The sequence below is a fragment of the Mirounga leonina genome, unplaced genomic scaffold (genome assembly GCF_011800145.1).
Source record: "Mirounga leonina isolate KUSES-001 unplaced genomic scaffold, KU_Mleo_1.0 Mir_152, whole genome shotgun sequence".
NCBI classification, from domain to species: Eukaryota; Metazoa; Chordata; class Mammalia; order Carnivora; family Phocidae; genus Mirounga; species Mirounga leonina.
In genome coordinates this window covers 14286866-14306925 of record NW_023270380.1, presented here as the reverse complement: position 1 = coordinate 14306925, position 20060 = coordinate 14286866, and positions in this window count along the sequence as shown.

Here is a 20060-nt window from a genome sequence, read left to right as displayed (position 1 = left end):
AAATGTCAAATGGATCGAATTATTATTATTTATCCCATTTATTGAAATTCTTGTTCAAGAAAGTGCTGAAGAGAAAAACATTTTTGTCTGTTTCTCCTTAATTCAACTCTGGTTGCTGGAAGCTCTTATTACAATATGGAGGATATTTAATAACATAATCTTAAAAAGACTTCTTGTATAGCAGTGTTTTATAAATTCTTTTTGTCATGATGCATTTTGTAGCAGATTGGAAGTTTATTTTTGGAGCAGAGAGGGTAATTGCAAAATGATTTAAAACATTTTAAACTCCAAGACTTTTAAGACTGAAATGTTTAAGGGGAGAAAATTACAGTTTTCAGGTATATTAAAAATATTCTGAGTCATAAAAGATCACTACAAATGAACAGGTCATTTTTATACTGAGGACCGTATCTTAAAGGTGCAAAGAAGAAAAAAAATCAGTTTAGTTCAACCGACCTGTCTGTACTAAATATCCACCACCTCATTACTTTAATAACTAGATAAAAAATTGAGTCATATCATACTATTATGAATAATTACAACATAAATGAAGTTACAATAAACTTAGCTTAAAATATTAAAGCAAAATAAATGTAAAACTAACTTTTGAGTTCAAACTGATCTACTATAATTTCAGGGCCTTAATTTCTTCTTTAACATGAAAAGGGTTGGTCATGAAAATTTCAGAGGTCCCTTAAATTGTTTATCATTCAGAGTACTTGTAGGATCAAACAAAATAACAAAATAATAATAATAGCAGCATCATGAATAACATACATTGAGTCCTGAAAATACACCAAAATCTATGCTAAATCCTGTCCATGCAGTATTTCGTTGAATCCTTCCAACAAACTTACGAGGTCGACACTTTTCCTTCCACTCATGATGTGAAGGGGGAGACAAAGCACTGAAGATTTAGGGAACTTTCGAATGAGAAACTCAGGGTCCTGAACAATAGACTACACTTCTTCGTGAAAGTGCCAAACTTGGAAAATCCTTGTAAATTATATGGCAACCAGTTACTCCTCCAGACGCTCCCACACGTGCTCTCTCGTGTGGGATGAGGGGGCCTGTGTGAGGGGGAAGGCCCTGTGTGAGGGGGAAGGCCATGGTTTGTGCTCAAAGAAGGAGCACGGGGAGGAAAACCTGTGTTTGGACTCTGGTTCTGCTACTTTTCAACCACATGGCCTTTCTTCAGTCCCCTAGCCTCCCTGAGTCAGGTTTCCGAGACCAAGAAATGAGAACAATTAGGGCCCACCCGTATGACTGCACTTGTCTTTAATTACCTCTGTGAGGGCTCTATGAAGCCCAATCTCCAAATATAGTCTCATGGTGAGGGTGAGGGTGAGGGTGAGGACTTCAAGTGAAGGGGGGGTGCAGATACAATTCAGCCAATTAGATTTACCTGCTAGAGTTACAGTAAAATTTAAACAGTGTAAATCACTTCTGTGGCATTAGGAAGCCTGTATGTTCTAGTATCTCAGTTACACATCAGTACAATTTGGGCACCCGGTACCTTTTCCTATCTATGAATTAGTAAAAATATACATATATTTCAAATCTGATGTAACAAGAAAATGTTAACACATAAATAGGTTTTGATTTTTATAAAGACCAAAGACGAGCACTATTCATTTCAACTACTTAAGGCTAGCTTTCATTTCATTAAAGAACGTGTAAGGAAACACACAAAATAAATATCCTCACTGATGATAAATAAATCCTAATCCTACATACACTTCAAATCATGGCCCATCAGCTCAGTGGACTGCAGAAACACTCTCAATCAAACTCACTCACTTTGCAGATGAGGAGGAAGCCTGAGGCGGGTGATGTGACTGGTCCCACGTCACAAAGACTAAGGTTAGTTCCCGGCAGAACAGGTGCTGATTTGCAGCTCACTGCCCTTCCCTATCCCACACCATCACCTGCAGTTTTCCCAGAATCGTGGGCTTGATGGTTTCCCAGTGTTTATTTATTTTAGAAATAACACTTACTTCATGTCTGGAGAGTTTCACGAGTAGCTGCCTTCCTAATTGGCCTCTCATTTCAACCTAAGTCCAATTTAGGCTAAAACATTTTTTTTTTAATCTGTGACCTCATCTTACAAAATATTTTTTAAGTCCCCGTGAGTACCTGAAGACAAAAATCTCACCAGTCAAATAATACACATTTCCCTAGATGAAACACATAATATGTATTAACCTTACAACCAAGATTCATTACAGCTCAAATGATGTAGTACATGTGCGCACTTCCCTACCACTACGCGTTTCTCACCATCACTTGATCAAACAGCAGGTCTCAAATAAATTCTCAAAATGCTTCCACGTTATTGGCACATCTGTCTTAAGAGTATTAAGTAAAATGAAAAACAACTCAATTACAATTCTCCGGGGAGTCCTTGGGGTACCATCTGCTAAGGAAAACCCCTTCAAAGAGCCATGCATTTTAAGAACTTTCTTCCAAAGTTCTTCCAGTGAGGAACTAGTCCAGAAGTAATGTCGTCCTTCAGGAGAAGCCATGATGTGACCTGTCACACTTGATGCCTTACATGCTCCCCTCCAGCAGACACACAGGCCTTGAAATGGGAACGCAAGCATGAAATTCTGCTCTAATCCGATTTGGACAAAGTGGGAGCCATGGGGAGAGCACACACTTTGGACTCAAAGAGAACAGCATTCAGGTAGAGACGCCATCACTTCCTAGTTGTGTGACCAGATCGGTAAAAATGGAGGTAACGGGACTGTTGGTCTGTCACAGATGTAAAATGAGGTAATGTATAAAATAGATGTAAGCCCAGTGCTTGACGTGGAATAGGCATTTTTTTCACGGAAGTAATTATTGACAGAAAAATGAGGACAAAAATAAGGACAAAGATGATTTATTGCTTTGCAGACAGACTGCACTGCATGGTAGTCCAGAGAGAATTTTTATCACTGAATTTAGAAAAACAATGACTCAAGCCCCAACCTGGAGTTTTTGGTTTGTTTGTATGTTTGTTTTTTAAGAGGCTATCTTAAAATCCTCAAGAGGGGATAGAACACATTTCATGTATTCACTCTTGGAAGTGGAGCACCAAGGAGGTTTCAAGTAAGTTCAAGATGATTCCCTGGCGGAAGATCGCCTTTGGCTCAAAGTGCTCAGTAAGGGATAGGGACCCCTGGGGTGTGTGAAACAAGGACGGAAATGCGATCTGCTGCCAAGGCAGGCAGTAAGGGGGGACTGCCCATGACAGATGGTGGAAAACACTCTGTTCCTATCCTCACTTCCATATTTTAGGCTTTGTCAGCCAGAGGTTGAGAGAGCAAGGGATCGATGCTGCCAATGAGAAGGCATGCGTTTTCCCCGCCACCTTGGTCCACTCAGCACACTGGCTTCTGGAGACCCTTGGGGGTCAAAAACTCTAACAATAGGAAAATGAACCTTACAATGTAATCAAAACTTTGGGTGAACTACTTAACTTTTTAGAACCTCAGTTTTTTCCAGCAGTGAAAAGAGGCAATTATTTAAAATGCCTCACTGGACAAGGTGCATGCTGACCTAAATGCTTAACGTTAGCGTTATCACCACCGACACAGAGCGTTTTTGTGAGGATTATGTTAAAAACAGCCATGAAAGTACTTAACAAAACCTGACACATTGTGGGTAAAATTAACTCTTCCACTTTGTGTCATAACTGAGCCATTCAGCCCCACAAGCTGCTTACTGAGTTAACAGGGGCTTGCAGTACAAATCTAAGTCCCAGGACAAACTCTGGAGTGCGGCCACAGGAATGTGGTCGAGCAAAACCACCTTGGGAATACCGCGAACTCTCTCCCCTTGGTACAAGGGTCAACTGTGTGTATTTAAGTCTTGAAACAGTTCTTGTGCATTGATTGTGCATCTGGTCAATGGACTGAGGGGTTATCAAGATGATCAGATGCAAACACACTGAACACGCACTGAGGAAACACCACTGATGGGGAATGCAGGATTCATGAGTATGGCGTGGTCTACACTACACTCCAAAAGTTTTCTTCTTTTCTTCCTTCTGAAGATAGAGTTTCAAAACCATTAATTGTTTATTATGAGCAGGAAAAACTCAACACCATCAAATTCTAAACAGGTTATGGGATTTGGAATAACTTTTGTCTTGAGATTACAAAGGAAGAGGCATTCTTCACATTTGTGAGGAAGTGTATGCTTACTTCCAAGTAGAGAAGAAAAAAAAAAAAAGAACAGTGGCAGAAAGTAATCTAATTATTTCAGTATTCTTTTGGCCTCCACAGCCATCTCTTACTTGGGGCTGTTGAGGTTGGTTTGGGGACAGACGCATTTGATCCAAGTCGGTCCCCTTATTGACCAGCACAAGTCCAAATGAGAGAATACCAAGTCCCAGGCTACCTCACACAGGAAAAAACATTATACAATTGCAAAGAGAAAATATCAAAGGATCTACTACATGCTGTTTTTTAAGATAGAATCTTATATAAAAATTCAAATTTTATATAACATTTATAGGTGTACTATATTTTATTCTGTAAATTTTATTTATATTAATAAATAAGCATTTTATGGATTTATAGTTATTCTATATTTTTGCAGTCTATAAAAATTTTGTTTCTATGTCCCACTAGTTTCTACATAATTACATATATTCTTTACCTTTATGTACATGTAGATCTATATAAATGAACAGGATGTCCCATAGTCTCCCAAAGATGTCCCAGTTCTTCTTTTCAGACATTCTTTAGTACCTGTGCCATAGCTATGGGCACCTGGGATTAAGGAGATCAGAGCTTCACGTATGTTTATGGTTTCACTTTTCCTTTGAACGCTTTATAGGACCCTTTCTAAAGTCCAACAGAGTTTTGCACCAAAAGGCCATCAGCCACCTTCTGTCAGAGAGCCCAGCCCCCAGCCCTTCTCCAGGCTTGGTTCTACCACCCTGCCCTTCATGATCCTCCACTGGGAGACTGACCAGGAGGGAGAGGACCATAATTAGCAGATCTGTGTGGTCAGCAAAGTGTGCTCTCAGACCCTCTGAGCAAAGGTATTAAAAGGGAAATCACAAGCAAATGTCTACCTGATAGAGTTGGAGAATTCACTCTGGATGCCTCCCTTTGCCATCCTAGTTGGTGCTCCTGAGAGTGTTACTCTGCTTCTGCACATTGCAACCTCTCCCTTTATGGATGTGGACCACAGTCGCCCCCCAGACAAACACAAGGTGTGTGTGGGGGGGGGTGGGGACTATAAGCATCACTTCCGTTTGCCCACTCAGCTCTTTTCTCCTTCAGCACCCTTGCCCTGGCAGATTCGAGAGAAGAGATTCTGTGAAAAATGCTCTATACCAAGAGAAATTTGTCCATAATAATTTTTTTTAAGATTTTATTTATTTGAGAGCGAGAGAGAGCATGAGAGGAGGGATGGGCAAAGGGAGACGGAGGCTCTCTGCTGAGCAGGGAGCCCGATGCGGGACTGGGATCATGACCTGAGATGAAGGCAGACGCTTCACCAACTGAGCCACCCAGGCACCCCTGTCCATAATTCTTAATTGAAAAGTAAATTTTATGACCATTTCTGAAAATAAAAACTCTGCAGTGGTTAACACTGGCAGTTTTGCCTTGAGTGAGAAACTATTCAGACAGCTCAGTTGCTGAGGTCCTGCAATCCTGTAGTGTTCAGTTCTACTCAGGATAATTGGCCCTGTCCATTTCATGGACATTTCTATTCTTAAGACCAGACATCTTTAAAAAAAAAAAAAAAAAAAAAAAAAGTTCTACTATGGCATCTGCCCAGTGAATTCTATCTAATTTCAGACCTAAAAGGCTCATCATTTGGTCAAGTAACTCAGAAAAACCCACCAATTTCTTTTTTGACTTAGTATAATGAATTACTATTACATTTATGGCACATTGATTTATTTCACTTAGCTGTCCTTCATTTGCATACAAACTGCTCTGACCACAGATAGGTGTGGATGGTAGCATGGTAACATTCAGAATCACACAGTTGTGTGGCCTTCACCTTGTCCTACATGACCTGACAGGGTTATAACCAACACTGTGTGTGTAAATCAAAGGACGAGATTGGAGAAGGGCTGGAACACAACTTCGCACACCCTGACCCCGACTCCTGCAGGTGAGGCCTGGGCCAATCCTACCCCCTCCCATCGGTGCCACAAGGCTCCATACACTCAGTTCTCCGTGACAGGGTGCAACTGCCAGGGATCTCAAGCTCTGAGGAACTTGATTGCCGCAATGTGTCATTTGCAACATTTAAGAACTGTATGCTCTGTAATGTTTTGGCAATCATAATGCTGGCTCACATAAAATGAAAGAGATTTATAACTGGAAAAAAAATAGGGATTCCTAAGTCTAGACAAACAACAAAATACAAGCAGGTATCTTAACTCTAACTCAGAGGTAAGTGATTGCTGACCAATGTAGTTTGTTAGCACAAAAACAGGGACTAGAAGCCAGGGCTGCCGATGTGTAAACTCCTACAATTTCCACGCCCATAGTCCTTCCCCCTTGCTAGCCTCACCCCCTGGCCTGCATTCAGTCATGCTAAGTGCATATAATAATGGCAACAATAGACAAATATTTATCCAGCACTTAGTATATACTAGACAATGTGCAACATGTTTTGCATTTATGTATTTCCTCATTTAACCATGCAATAGTATGAGCAAGGTACAATTATCCCCATTTGACGGATGCAGAAATTTGGGCTGGGAAAAGCTAAGAAGTTTACTCAAGGTCACACATCCAGAAAATGCCAGTTAACCATCCATGTTTCGAGAATAATCTGTGTCTCTATTATACTGCTGTTGTCATTCCTTTCTGGAATGCAAACAGTCTCTTTTTATCTTTCGCCTGCAACAGCTAATATAGCCGCTATCCGAATGTATCCTAATTGCTTCTCCAGAACGGCTTTACTGGACCCGGCAAATAATATCTTGATTTCCTTGGACTCATTTCCAAATGTAAGCAACAGGAAATTTAAAGTCATATAAACCAAATCTAAGAGAATTTTTTTTTACTTGAATATATTACTTACATGCCCAAAGGAATTCATGCCATATCAGAAAAAATAAAGCAGTGAGGTATGTTATATTTGATCCTGAAACAAAAATTAGTTCCCCTAAAAGTCATAACAATGACAGTAACTAGAACTCAGTGATGCTAAGGTTCATTTCCTTAGAAATGCCATTCAGTGGAGCAAGATTGAGAATGTGAATTCATATTCATTTTAAGACACAAATAAGGGGCGGAGCAAGATGGCAGAGGAGTAGGAGACCTGGATTTCGTCTCCTCTCAGGAATTCCGCTGGATAGGGATCAAACCATTCTGAACACCTACAAACTCAACAGGAGATCGAAGAAAAGAAGAGCAACAACTCTCTCATCAGAAAAGCGACCACTTTCTGGAAGGTCTTTTCTGATTTGTTTAGAGTATATTTTCTGGGGACGTTGTTACTCTGCTAGAATATTTGCATTCATTAATCTATTCTCCTCTACACAAAATGACAAGACGGAAAAAATGACCTCAACAAAAAGAACAAGAGGTAGTACCGACTGCCAGGGACCTACTGAATACGGACATTAATACGATGTCAGATCTAGACTTAAGAATCATCACTTTAAAGATACTAGCTGGGCTTGAAAAAAGCATGGAAGTTATTAGAGAAACCCTTTCTGGAGAAGTAAAAGAACTAAAATCCAACCAAGTAGAAATCAAAAAGGCTATTAATGAGGTGCAATCAAAAATGGGGGCACTAACTACTAGAATAAATGAGGCAGAAGAGAGAATCAGTAATATAGAAGATGAAATGATGGAAAATAAAGAAGCTGAGAAACAGAGAGATAAACAACTACTGGATCATGAGGGCAGAATTCGAGAGATAAGCGATACCATAAGACGAAACAACATTAGAATAATTGGGATCCCAGAAGAAGAAGAAAGAGAGAGAGGGACAGAAGGTATCATGGAGCAAATTATAGCAGAGAACTTCCCTAATTTGGGGAAGAAAACAGGCATCAAAATCCAGGAAGCACAGAGAACCCCTCTCAAAATCAATAAAAATAGGTCAACACCCCGACATCTAATAGTAAAACTTACAAGTCTCAGAGACAAAGAGAAAATCCTGAAAGCAGCTCGGGAGAAGAGATATGTAAACTACAAGGGTAGAAACATTAGATTGGCAACAGACCTATCCACAGAGACCTGGCAGGCCAGAAAGGACTGGCAGGATATATTCAGAGCACTAAAGGAGAAAAATATGCAGCCAAGAATACTATATCCAGCTAGGCTGTCATTGAAAATTGAAGGAGACATAAAAAGCTTCCAGGAGAAACAAAAACTAAAGGAATTTGCAAACACAAAACCAGCCCTACAGGAAATCTTGAAAGGGGTCCTCTAAGCAAAGAGAGACCCTAAAAGCAACATAGACCAGAAAGGGACACAGACAATATACGGTAACAGTCACCTTACAGGCAATACAATGGCACTAAATTGTTATCTTTCAATAGTTACCCTGAATGTAAATGGGCTAAATGCCCCAATCAAAAGACACAGGCTAACAGACTGGATTAAAAAACAAGATCCATCGATATGCTGTCTGCAAGAGACTCATTTTAGAACCAAAGACACCCCCAGATTGAAAGTGAGGGGGTGGAAAACCATTTACCATGCTAATGGACACCAAAAGAAAGCTGGGGTGGCAATCGTTATATCAGACAAATTAGATTTTAAACCAAATATGGTAATAAGAGATGAGGAAGGACATTATATCCTACTTAAAGGGTCTATCCAACAAAAAGATCTAACAATTGTAAATATCTATGCCCCTAACATGGGAGCAGCCAATTATATAAGGCAATTAATAACAAAAGCAAAGAAACACATTAACAACAATACAATAATAGTGGGTGACTTTAACACCCCCCTCACTGAAATGGACAGATCGTCTAAGCAAAAGATCAACAAGGAAATAAAGACGTTAAATGACACAATGGACCAAATGGACGTCACAGACCTATTCAGAACATTCCACCCCAAAGCAATGGAATACACATTCTTCTCTAGTGCCCATGGAACATTCTCCAGAATAGATCACATCCTAGGTCATAAATCAGGTCTCAACCGGTACCAAAAGATTGGGATCATTCCCTGCCTATTTTCAGACCACAATGCTTTGAAACTAGAACTCAATCACAAGAGGAAAGTCGGAAAGAACTCAAATACATGGAGGCTAAAGAGCATCCTACTGAAGAATGAATGGGTCAACCAGGAAATTAAAGAAGAATTAAAAAAATACATGGACACCAATGAAAATGAAAACACAACTGTTCAAAATCTTTGGGATGCAGCAAAGGCAGACCTGAGAGGAAAGTATATAGCAATACAAGCCTTTCTCAAGAAACAAGAAAGGTCTCAAGTACACAACCTAACCCTCCACCTAAAGGAGCTGGAGAAAGAACAGCAAATAAAGCCTAAACCCAGCAGGAGAAGAGAAATCATAAAGATCAGAGCAGAAATCAATGAAATAGAAACTAAAAGAACAGTAGAACAGATCAACGAAACTAGGAGCTGGTTCTTTGAAAGAATTAACAAGATTGATAACCCCCTGGCCAGACTTACCAAAAAGAAAAGAGAAATGACCCAAATCAACAAAATCATGAATGAAAGAGGAGAGATCACAACCAACACCAAAGAAACACAAACAATTATAAGAACATATTAGGAGCAACTCTATGCCAGCAAATCAGATAACCTGGAAGAAATGGATGCATTCCTAGAGATGTATCAACTACCAAAACTGAACCAGGATGAAATAGAAAACCTGAACAGACCTATAACCACTAAGGAAATTGAAGCAGTCATCAAAAATCTCCCAACAAACAAAAGCCCAGGGCCAGATGGCTTCCCAGGGGAATTCTACCAAACATTTCAAGAAGAATGAATACCTATTCTTCTGAAACTGTTCCAAAAAATAGAAATGGAAGGAAAACTTCCAAACTCGTTTTATGAGGCCAGCATTACCTTGATCCCAAAACCAGACAAAGACCCCATCAAAAAGGAAAATTACAGACCAATATCCCTGATGACAATGGATGCAAAAATTCTCACCAAAATACTAGCCAATAGGATCCAACAGTACATTAAAAGGATTATTCACCACGACCAAGTGGGATTTATCCCTGGGCTGCAAGGTTGGTTCAACATCCGCAAATCAATCAATGTGATACAATACATTAACAAAAGAAAGAACAAGAATCATATGATCCTCTCAATAGATGCAGAAAAAGCTTTTGACAAAGTACAGCATCCTTTCTTGATCAAAACTCTTCAGAGTATAGGGATCGAGGGTACATACCTCAATATCATAAAAGCCATCTATGAAAAACCTACAGCGAATATCATTCTCAATGGGGAAACACTGAGAGCTTTCCCCCTAAGGTCAGGAACGCGGCAGGGATGTCCACTATCACCACTGCTATTCAACATAGTATTGGAAGTCCTAGCCACAGCAATCAGACAACAAAAAGAAATCAAAGGCATCCAAATTGGCAAAGAAGAAGTGAAACTCTCACTCTTTGCAGATGATATGATACTTTATGTGGAAAACCCAAAAGACTCCACCCCAAAACTGCTAGAACTCATACAGGAATTCAGTCAAGTGGCAGGATATATAATCAATGCACAGAAGTCAGTGGCATTCCTATACACCAACAACAAGACAGAAGATAGAGAAGTTAAAGAGTCGATCGCATTTACAATTGCACCCAGAACCATAAGATACTTAGGAAAAAATCTAACCAAAGAGACAAAGGATCTGTACTCAGAAAACTAGAAAATACTCATGAAAGAAATTGAGGAAGACACAAAGAAATGGAAAAACATTCCATGCTCATGGATTGGAAGAACAAATATTTTGAAGATGTCAATGCTACCTAGAGCAATCTACACATTCAATGCAATCCCCATCAAAATACCATCCACTTTTTTCAAAGAAATGGAACAAATAATCCTAAAATTCGTATGGAACCAGAAAAGACCCCGCATAGCCAGAGGAATGTTGAAAAAGAAAAGCAAAGCTGGCGGCATCACAATTCCGGACTTCAAGCTCTATTACAAAGCTGTCCTCATCAAGACAGCATGGTACTGGCACAAAAACAGACACATAGATCAATGGAACAGAATAGAGAGCCCAGAAATGGACCCTCAACTCTATGGTCAACTCATCTTTGACAAAGCAGGAAAGAATGTCCAATGGAACAAAGACAGTCTCTTCAACAAATGGTGTTGGGAAAATTGGATAGCCACATGCAGAAGAATGAAACTGGACCACTTCCTTACACCACACACAAAAATAGACTCCAAATGGTTGAAAGACCTCAATGTGAGACAGGAGTCCATCAAAATCCTAAAGAAGAACACAGGCAGCAACCTCTTCGACCTCAGCCGAAGGAACTTCTTCCTAGAAACATCGCCAAAGGCAAGGGAAGCAAGGGCAAAAATGAACTATTGGGACTTCATCAAGATAAAAAGCTTTTGCAAAGCAAAGGAGACAGTCAACAAAACCAAAAGACAACCGACAGAATGGGAGAAGATATTTGCAAATGACATATCAGATAAAGGGCAAGTATCCAAAATCTATAAAGAACTCATCAAACTCAACACCCAAAGAACAAAGAATCCAATCAAGAAATGGGCAGAAGACATGAACAGACATTTTTCCAAAGAAGACATCCAATTGGCCAACAGACACATGAAAAAGTGCTCAATATCGCTCGGCATCAGGGAAATCCAAATCAAAACCTCAATGCGATACCACCTCACACCAGTCAGAATGGCTAAAATTAACAAGTCAGGAAATGACAGATGTTGGCGGGGATGCGGAGAAAGGGGAACCCTCCTACACTGTTGGTGGGAATGCAAGCTGGTGCAGCCACTCTGGAAAACTGTATGGAGGTTCCTCAAAAAGTTGAAAATAGAGCTACCATATGATTCAGCAATTGCACTACTGGGTATTTACTCCAAAGATACAAAAGTAGGGATCCGAAGGGGTACGTGCACCCCGATGTTTATAGCAGCAATGTCCACAATAGCCAAACTGTGGAAAGAGCCAAGATGTCCATCGACAGATGAATGGATAAAGAACTAGTGGTATATATATACAATGGAATATTATGCAGCCATCAAAAGGAATGAGATCTTGCCATTTGCAACGACGTGGATGGAACTGGAGGGTATTATGTTGAGTGAAATAAGTCAAACAGAGAAAGACATGTATCATATGATCTCACTGATATGAGGAATTCTTAATCGCAGGAAACAAACTGAGGTTTGCTGGAGTGGGGGTGGGGTGGGAGGGATGGGGTGACTGGGTGATAGACACTGGGGAGGGTATGTGCTCTGGTAAGCGCTGTGAATTGTGCAAGACTGTTGAATCTCAGATCTGTACCTCTGAAACAAATAATGCAATATATGTTAAGAAAAAAAAGAATAAGAAGAAGAAGAAGGTAGCGGGAAGGGAAGAATGAAGCGGGGGTAATCGGAGAGGTAGACGAACCATGAGAGATGATGGACTCTGAAAAACAAACTGAGGGTTCTAGAGGGGAGGGGGTGGGAGGATGGGTTAGCCTGGTGGTGGGTATTGAGGAGGGCACATTCTGCATGGAGCACTGGGTGTTATGCACAAACAATGAATCATGGAACACTTCATCTAAAACTAATGATGTAATGTATGGGGATTAACATAAGAATAAAAAATAAAAAAAATTAAAAAGACACAAATAAAACAAACTAATGATGTAATGTATGGTGATTAACATAATTAAAAAAAGAAAAAAAAGACACAAATAAAACAAGCCACAGAAATGGTCAGTGGAAGATCACGGTAGCCCCTCCAGATTAGTGGGGGACAAGCCACAAAATTACCAACTGAAACTAAAGATCATTAAAAGGAAGTACTCTGATTATGAACAGACACAGACTAGTATTCTGGACCTAAAAATCTAAACCAATGGTGGTCTCTGAACTGGTATTGACTCTCATCACACTCAACTCCACACATACAACTCAACACACGTAACTCCAGGCTCATTTTTCTGGAATAATTCAATTCTGTTCTACCTGTGCTTACTCCAGTTAAAGGCAACCTTTAAAATTCAGACTTTTATACTTAGAGCCTCTGTTAGAAAACAGTGTCTAGAAACCAGAGAGGGAGATAAACCCTAAAAGACTCTTAATCACAGGAAACAAACTGAGGGTTACTGGAGTGGAGGGGGGTGGAGGGATGAGGTAACTGGGTGATGGACATTAAGGAGGGCATGTGATGTAATGAGCACTGGCTATTATATAAGACTGATGAGTCACAGACCTGTACCCCCGAAACTAATAATACATTATATGTTAATCAACTGAACTTAAATTTTAAAAATTCAAGAAAAAAAACAAGTGTCTAATATACACTATCAAAAAGTGCCTGAGGAAATTTAAGGGGACTGGGGACATTTATGCAAAAACCAGCACAGACTGAGCTTTTGATTGCCATTTAGAGGCCATGGAGTGCAATCCCCTCCCCAGGGCCAGATCCTGTACATATAATCAGTCTTTGAGTATTTCTAGCCATGAGGAGATCTGTGGTTCATTTAATTTTTCATTATCCCTAATTATTAGAAAGTTCTTCCTTATCACTGTAGAGAATCCTTGGGAAAATAATCTTCATGAAGCAGAAGATCATCAGATAGCAAGTAACAGTAATTTGTTCTCATGACAACCAGACTAAGATTATTGCCAACGGGTTTTCAACAAATCAGAGAGATGCACGTGCCCCTTCCCACAGCATAGACTGCATATATATGACCAGGGAGAGGAAAGCAGAATATCTGAAAATCTCATGCATCAAGCCCCTTTGTTTAGATATCATATGTACTTTATTTTTAGATTTCAGTGTCTCAAATGATGAATGGGAATTGGGCTTAGATATGGCCACAAGGGCACAATTTCTGAGTGGAGAGAAGCAATTCAAGGCTTCAGTGCCTTCCACCTGCACACCCCCCCCCCCAACCACCGAATGACTGACTGATCAAAGCTGGTGAATGCCCAGCTGTGGTTACGGTCCCACAGAAAGTCATCTGTCTGTCCCTTGAGCTGTGCCAGTTCTGGGCCCAGTGCAGGTTACACAGTTGAGGAGTGCCGCCTTCATACAGAGGGCATGATAAAAGTGGGGGATAATTATTTTTTTTTTTGCTGGGGACAAGATTTGATATAAACGTAAGCAATGCAATATTTTGGCCAATTTCTATTTTTTTAGTGTCTTGAAATTTCCATTACAATCAAAATAGTAAAAAATGCCTTTTGTGCAAACTCATGAAATTGTACACATGAAATGTCTACAGTTCCTTGTATGTCAATTAAAATTGTTTCAAAAAAAAAAAGAAAATATGGAAGCAGTTATCTGAATAAGATAAACTATGCTAAGATAGCAAATCAGCTGCTGAGCTCAATAGAGACTTCCTTCACGTGGCATGTTTATCGTGGGTTAGCACGGTTACTCACAGACCCCAACTGGTGGAGGATTCCCCAACCTTAGCTTCTCTATCTGGAATATGCTGCTTCCTCATTGCAAATGGTGGGGACAGCACGGATGTATCTTATAGCAACAACCAGATATCAGAGCTCAGAAATCATCCCCCACCCCCGCCCCGCCCTCTGCTCTTGTTGTGCTGCCCAGAACTAACCTCACGGAAATGCAGCGGCCAGGGTGCCAGGAGAAACAGCAAGCTCCAGATTGGTAAGCGCTGCTAAGGTCCATTACATGACCACTTAGGTAATAAATGCCCTTTACTCTCCAATCTAAACATGCCTAACTCTTTCACATGTTCTCCAAATGGCCTGGTTTCCTCAACCCTTCTCCTGACTTCCTTCCAATCACTGCTCTGTTTTAAAGATAATTCCTAACACCAGTATGTGAGCCCCCTGATTTCACAGACAGGATCTGGGGACCATGTTTATTTTGCAAAGGAAAAAGGTTATAGCTTTCAGTAGATTCTCAAAGCAGTTGTCCTGAGAACATTTAGGGATTGCTACTCATGTAGCTCATCATTTTCTTTCCAATAAAACATCCAGTTGATGCACTGTTCTAGCAAAGGTCTGAATAGCATTGCTCTACTACTTACTCTGGATACAGTAAATACAAAGTTCATCATAAAATAAGCAAGATTCACATTCAATTTTTGAATATACTGCTGCCCTTATGGACCAAAAAAAGTTTTTTTAAAGATTTATTTTAGAGAGAGAGAGAGAGAACACATGTGCAAGCAGGGGGTGGGGCAGAGGGAGAGGGAAAGAATCTCAAGCTGCCTGTGCTGAGCACAGAGCCCAATGACAAGCTTGATTCTATGACCCTGAGGCACAACCTGAGCTGAAACCAAGAGATGGACGCTTAACTGAGCCATCCAGGCGCCTCTGACCAAAAAAATATTTTAAAAGGTATACCGCTTGCACTGCTGACAAATTTTGCCTTTTCTTAGTCAAATGGTTTAGAGTGGTCTTTGTTTTTATCGATCTTTAGACTACATGCAGAGCTATCCATTTTTGTTTTCATGGGCTCAGGACTTACACCATTTTGAATACTGATTCTAACATAATCACATCAGCTATCTTTCCCATCCAATTTCATATCTTCTGCATGCCATCAACTCATTCATATAAATCACCTTTGCCCTGGATGAGTTCAGAGCAAAGGGCCAAACCATAGAACACACGGGTGACAGTTCCCTCCAGGAAGATATAGTCACCAGCACACTCTGGGTATTTTCCTCTTTATATGCCTTCTCCCATATGTGCAGTTGTCTTTGTTTACCTTCTTAACATGGTGTCATCACCTCTTTCCTTATGCTATTAGTGGCTCTTTCCTTTCAAATAAGTTCTTTAAAAGTCCCATCCCCTAAAGGCACCCTGATAGCTCTAAGATCACTGACTTCTATTCCGATGATTCTTTCCTTGATTTTTTTTCCTAACCTCTGGCACCTAAAATACATTTTTAATATTAACACTTTTACTATAGAACTATCACCATAGAGGATGTGAAGCAAGATACCTAACATCTCAGGACTTCTTTAAAAAAAAAAAAAAAAAGGTGGGGAGCTATGATGGACTCAATGGTCTTAAAGTTTCCTACAACTCAAGAACTGCATGATTCTGTGACTTCAGCTAAACCGTTTCTTGCAAGGAGTTCAAGGAAATTCATTGATGGAATTGTACTGATTCGCTCAATAAACTTAGGCCTGAAGACGTTATGGAGTTTTCTACCTTGATACCCATATTCTAATGCAGAACTAGGAAATACTCCACAATACTCAGATTCCCTTGGAAAAACACCAGCCCTCCTCCTTGCCAGGTACTGAAATGGCCCATGTGCCAAAAGTAGTAACTATTTAACGTTGGCTGATGCCTCCTACTTTAGGTTGGCTGTCTGCTGCAGAAGGGTAAGTAGGTCCAAAATATTACAAGGTTAACTGTGTCATAATTCAATAAAATGTATTGTAATAAATGTTATAAGATTGCAATATAGGAAAAAAAGAGATGTCATATGCTTGAGTCGATTATAAATGTTTAGGCAGGTGAGTACAGCTGCAGCTGGTGGGTAATGCTTGTCCTGCCGACCATCATGGCCTCTATATCAAGCCCCAGAACTGCCCATTGAGTATTGAAGCACCAAGTCTGCAGCGCTGACCTTCTTCTCCCACGAAGGTCATACCTAATCACACGATATAGTGGAACAGTCTTCTATTGAATCTAAAAGCACTTAACAGTTACAGGAGAATGCCTTCATTTCAAGATAGGAAAAAAAAAAATCAATTCTACCTTGCCTCATTAAAAAGCACAGGTACACCATATAAATTGAAGGATCATGTGGCTTTACATATTTTTCAAAATATATTCCATATTAAGGAATCATTAAGAGCTATATATAAACCTTACTCCAATCCAGTAAGTAATGCCTCCAGATAAAATGTGAGTTGTTTACACAAATAATTGATCATTACTTTCTTCCTCTTGCCTCACCTTATACAAACACTGCTTGTAAAGATAATCTCCAAGGGACACCTACAGACAAAGTAAATGAATTTCACTTAAAAATAAGTAAACACTATCTTTTTACTGGCCTATTCTTAAAGAGGATTCTCGTCAAGAAGCAAGTTTGAGTTGAGTTTTGATTTTTGTTGTGTGTTTGTATTTGCTTTACATGAGTTTGCTTTGGTTCTTATTCATTAAACAGAAATAAAAAACCCTTCATTATCATTTTCACCAATTAATAAGGCAAAAGTGTTTTTCAAATGATAAGCATTTTGATAAATAGTTATAAATGCATTAGCTTAAGAATATTTCATCGGCAACTACTATGTTTCCAGCACTAGATAAATTACTTAAAAGTAGATGGCATGGGACATCAGAAAAATGGTGTAGGACATTCCCAGGGCCTATCTCTCCTCAAAAACACCAAAGAAAGAAGCAAATACTCTCAGAATGAACTTCGTTGAAACTGTAGAAATCAGTCAAAGGTTTACAGCAATGAAGCTAATAATGAATCAAGAGGAAAGTAATTTAAACCCAGTAAGAGAACAATATTAACATTTTAACTCGCCCAAGTCCCTACCCCTATGCAGATCTGTGATGGTCTTAAGGCAAGAGTCCACATTCCCAGTGTGGATTCCTGAACCCAGCGGGAGCAGAGCAAATCTTGTTCTAAAGGAATTACACTAGCCTGTCTTGAGCCCCTACCTGGGTCTCCCTGAGGGACCTATGGAAGGCACTCTCCTTTATCTGGCTTCACCCCGAAGTTTCTCGAGGTGGATAACTGGCAGGGCTGAGGGCATTCCTTGATAATGCTGACAGACACATGGACAGGTCACTGCCAACAGGGGACAGGAGGATAGCTGCGGCAAACAACAGACACCAAGAGCCAGAGAGGAAAAGCTGGAGGGAGACATACTTCCAATAACAAGGCTTTGAAAAGTTCCTGTGTATAATGGGAATTCTGGAAAGCCACACATAGCCAAGGTACCGCGCGTGAAAAAAAAAATGAAGACCCAAAGGGTCTTTCACCTCCTGCTAATGGCTTGGCTCAGGGTAAACAGAAAGTGATGCTAAGGCCAAGTCGTAAACAGCATAGCTAAACATAGCCAGTCAACATAGCCAATTGTCAAGACTGGGAGAGGGCTCCTTCATTTAACTTTTCTGCTGGATTCCAGGCATTTTAGGAAATCGTGGTCCAAGCAATAGCTGATTACAAGCTAAAGGAACAGAAACTCCAGAGACCACAAGAGAAAGAATATTTACAAAAACATTGTATAAAAGTCACTAAGCAAACACACCACTCTAACCCATAGCAAGCGAAAGCAACACACCCTGAAGACAGAAACGTCAGATGCCCAGAGTCCCCACATCATATTATTCAAAATGTCCACGTTTCCACAACAGTGTCAACCATGCAAAGAGAAAAGAAAATAGGGTCTATCACAGGAAAAGAAGAGAGTAACATAAACTATTCCTGAAGATGCACAGACACTGGAAGGAAAATCAACTGTCTTGGGCACCTGACTGGCTCAGTCAGAGAAGCATGTGAGTCTTGATCTCAGGGTCCTCATGAAGGGTGTAGAGATGACTTAAATAAATAAAACTTAAAAAAAAAACAATCAACTGTCTTAAATTTGCTTAAACAGCTGGAAGAAACCACACACAAAGAACAAAGGAAACCAGAAGAAAGATGTCTCAACAATTTTAACAAAGGGATGGTAATTTTATTTTATTTTATTTTTAAGGAACGGAAATTTTAAAAAGGAACAAAATAGAAATTTTGAACCTGGAAAGTATTTGAAATGAGAAATGGCCTCAAAGCTTTCAACAGCATATCTGAATAGGCAGAGAAATATTCAGTAAACTTAAAGATAAGGTGAAGTAGCAGAAAGACGAATGAAGATAAGTAAGCAGAACATAAGATGCCTGAGGGACACCGTCAAGTGTACCAACATATACATAATAGAAGTTCCAGAGAAAGAGGCAAGAGAGAGAGGGAATTAAAGAACACCTGAAGAAATAATGGTTAAAAACTTCCCCAACTGATAAAACAAAACAAAACAAAAACCATAAATCTATACATCCAACTATCTCAATAAATTCCAAACAGGATACATTCGAATAGATACACACCGAGACATATTGTAACCAAAATGTTGAAAAACAAAAACAGAGAGAATCTTGGAGGCAGCAAGAGAGAAGTGACTTATCATTTACAAGAGATCCTCAGTAAGATTACACTGAATTTCTCATCAGAAGCCATGGAGGCAGTGGGAAAACATAAAGGGCTGGAAGATAAAAAAAAAGCTGTCAGAAAACTGGAATTCCTGATCCAGGAAAACTAACCTTCACAAGTGAAGATGAGATTAAGAAATCCAAGATAAACACAAGCTACAAAAAATGCTAGAAGACATCCTTCAGGCTCAAATATAAGTCACCAAAGTGCAACCTAAAACCATCCAAAGAAATAAAAATATTGTTAAATAAAACTATATAGGTAACATAAAAACCAATATTAGTGCATATTTGGTTCATAACTCTTCTTTCCTATATTTTTTAAAAGACAAATGCATGAAACAATAATTACAAATATATATCAGTGGGCACACAATGTATAAAGCTACAATAAATGACAATAAAAACATAAATGGGGAGGGAAAGGGTAAGAGTACAACTATGTAAGCTACTAAAGCTAAGTTCCTATAAGTTAAAATTAGATTTTTGTTATAAGATATGAAGTATAAAACTGAAGATAACCACTAAGAAAATTACAAAAATGTACACAGAAAAGGAAATGAAAAGGGAATCAATGGTTTATAGTAATGAAGCTAACAATGAATCAAGAGAAAAGTGATTTAAACACAGTAAGAGAACACTGTTAGCATTTTAACCCAAGTCCCCATCCCCTATGAGGATCTGTGATGGTCTTAAGGCAAAAGTTCACATTTCCAGTGTGGATTGTGAATGCAGAGAGAGCAGAGCCAA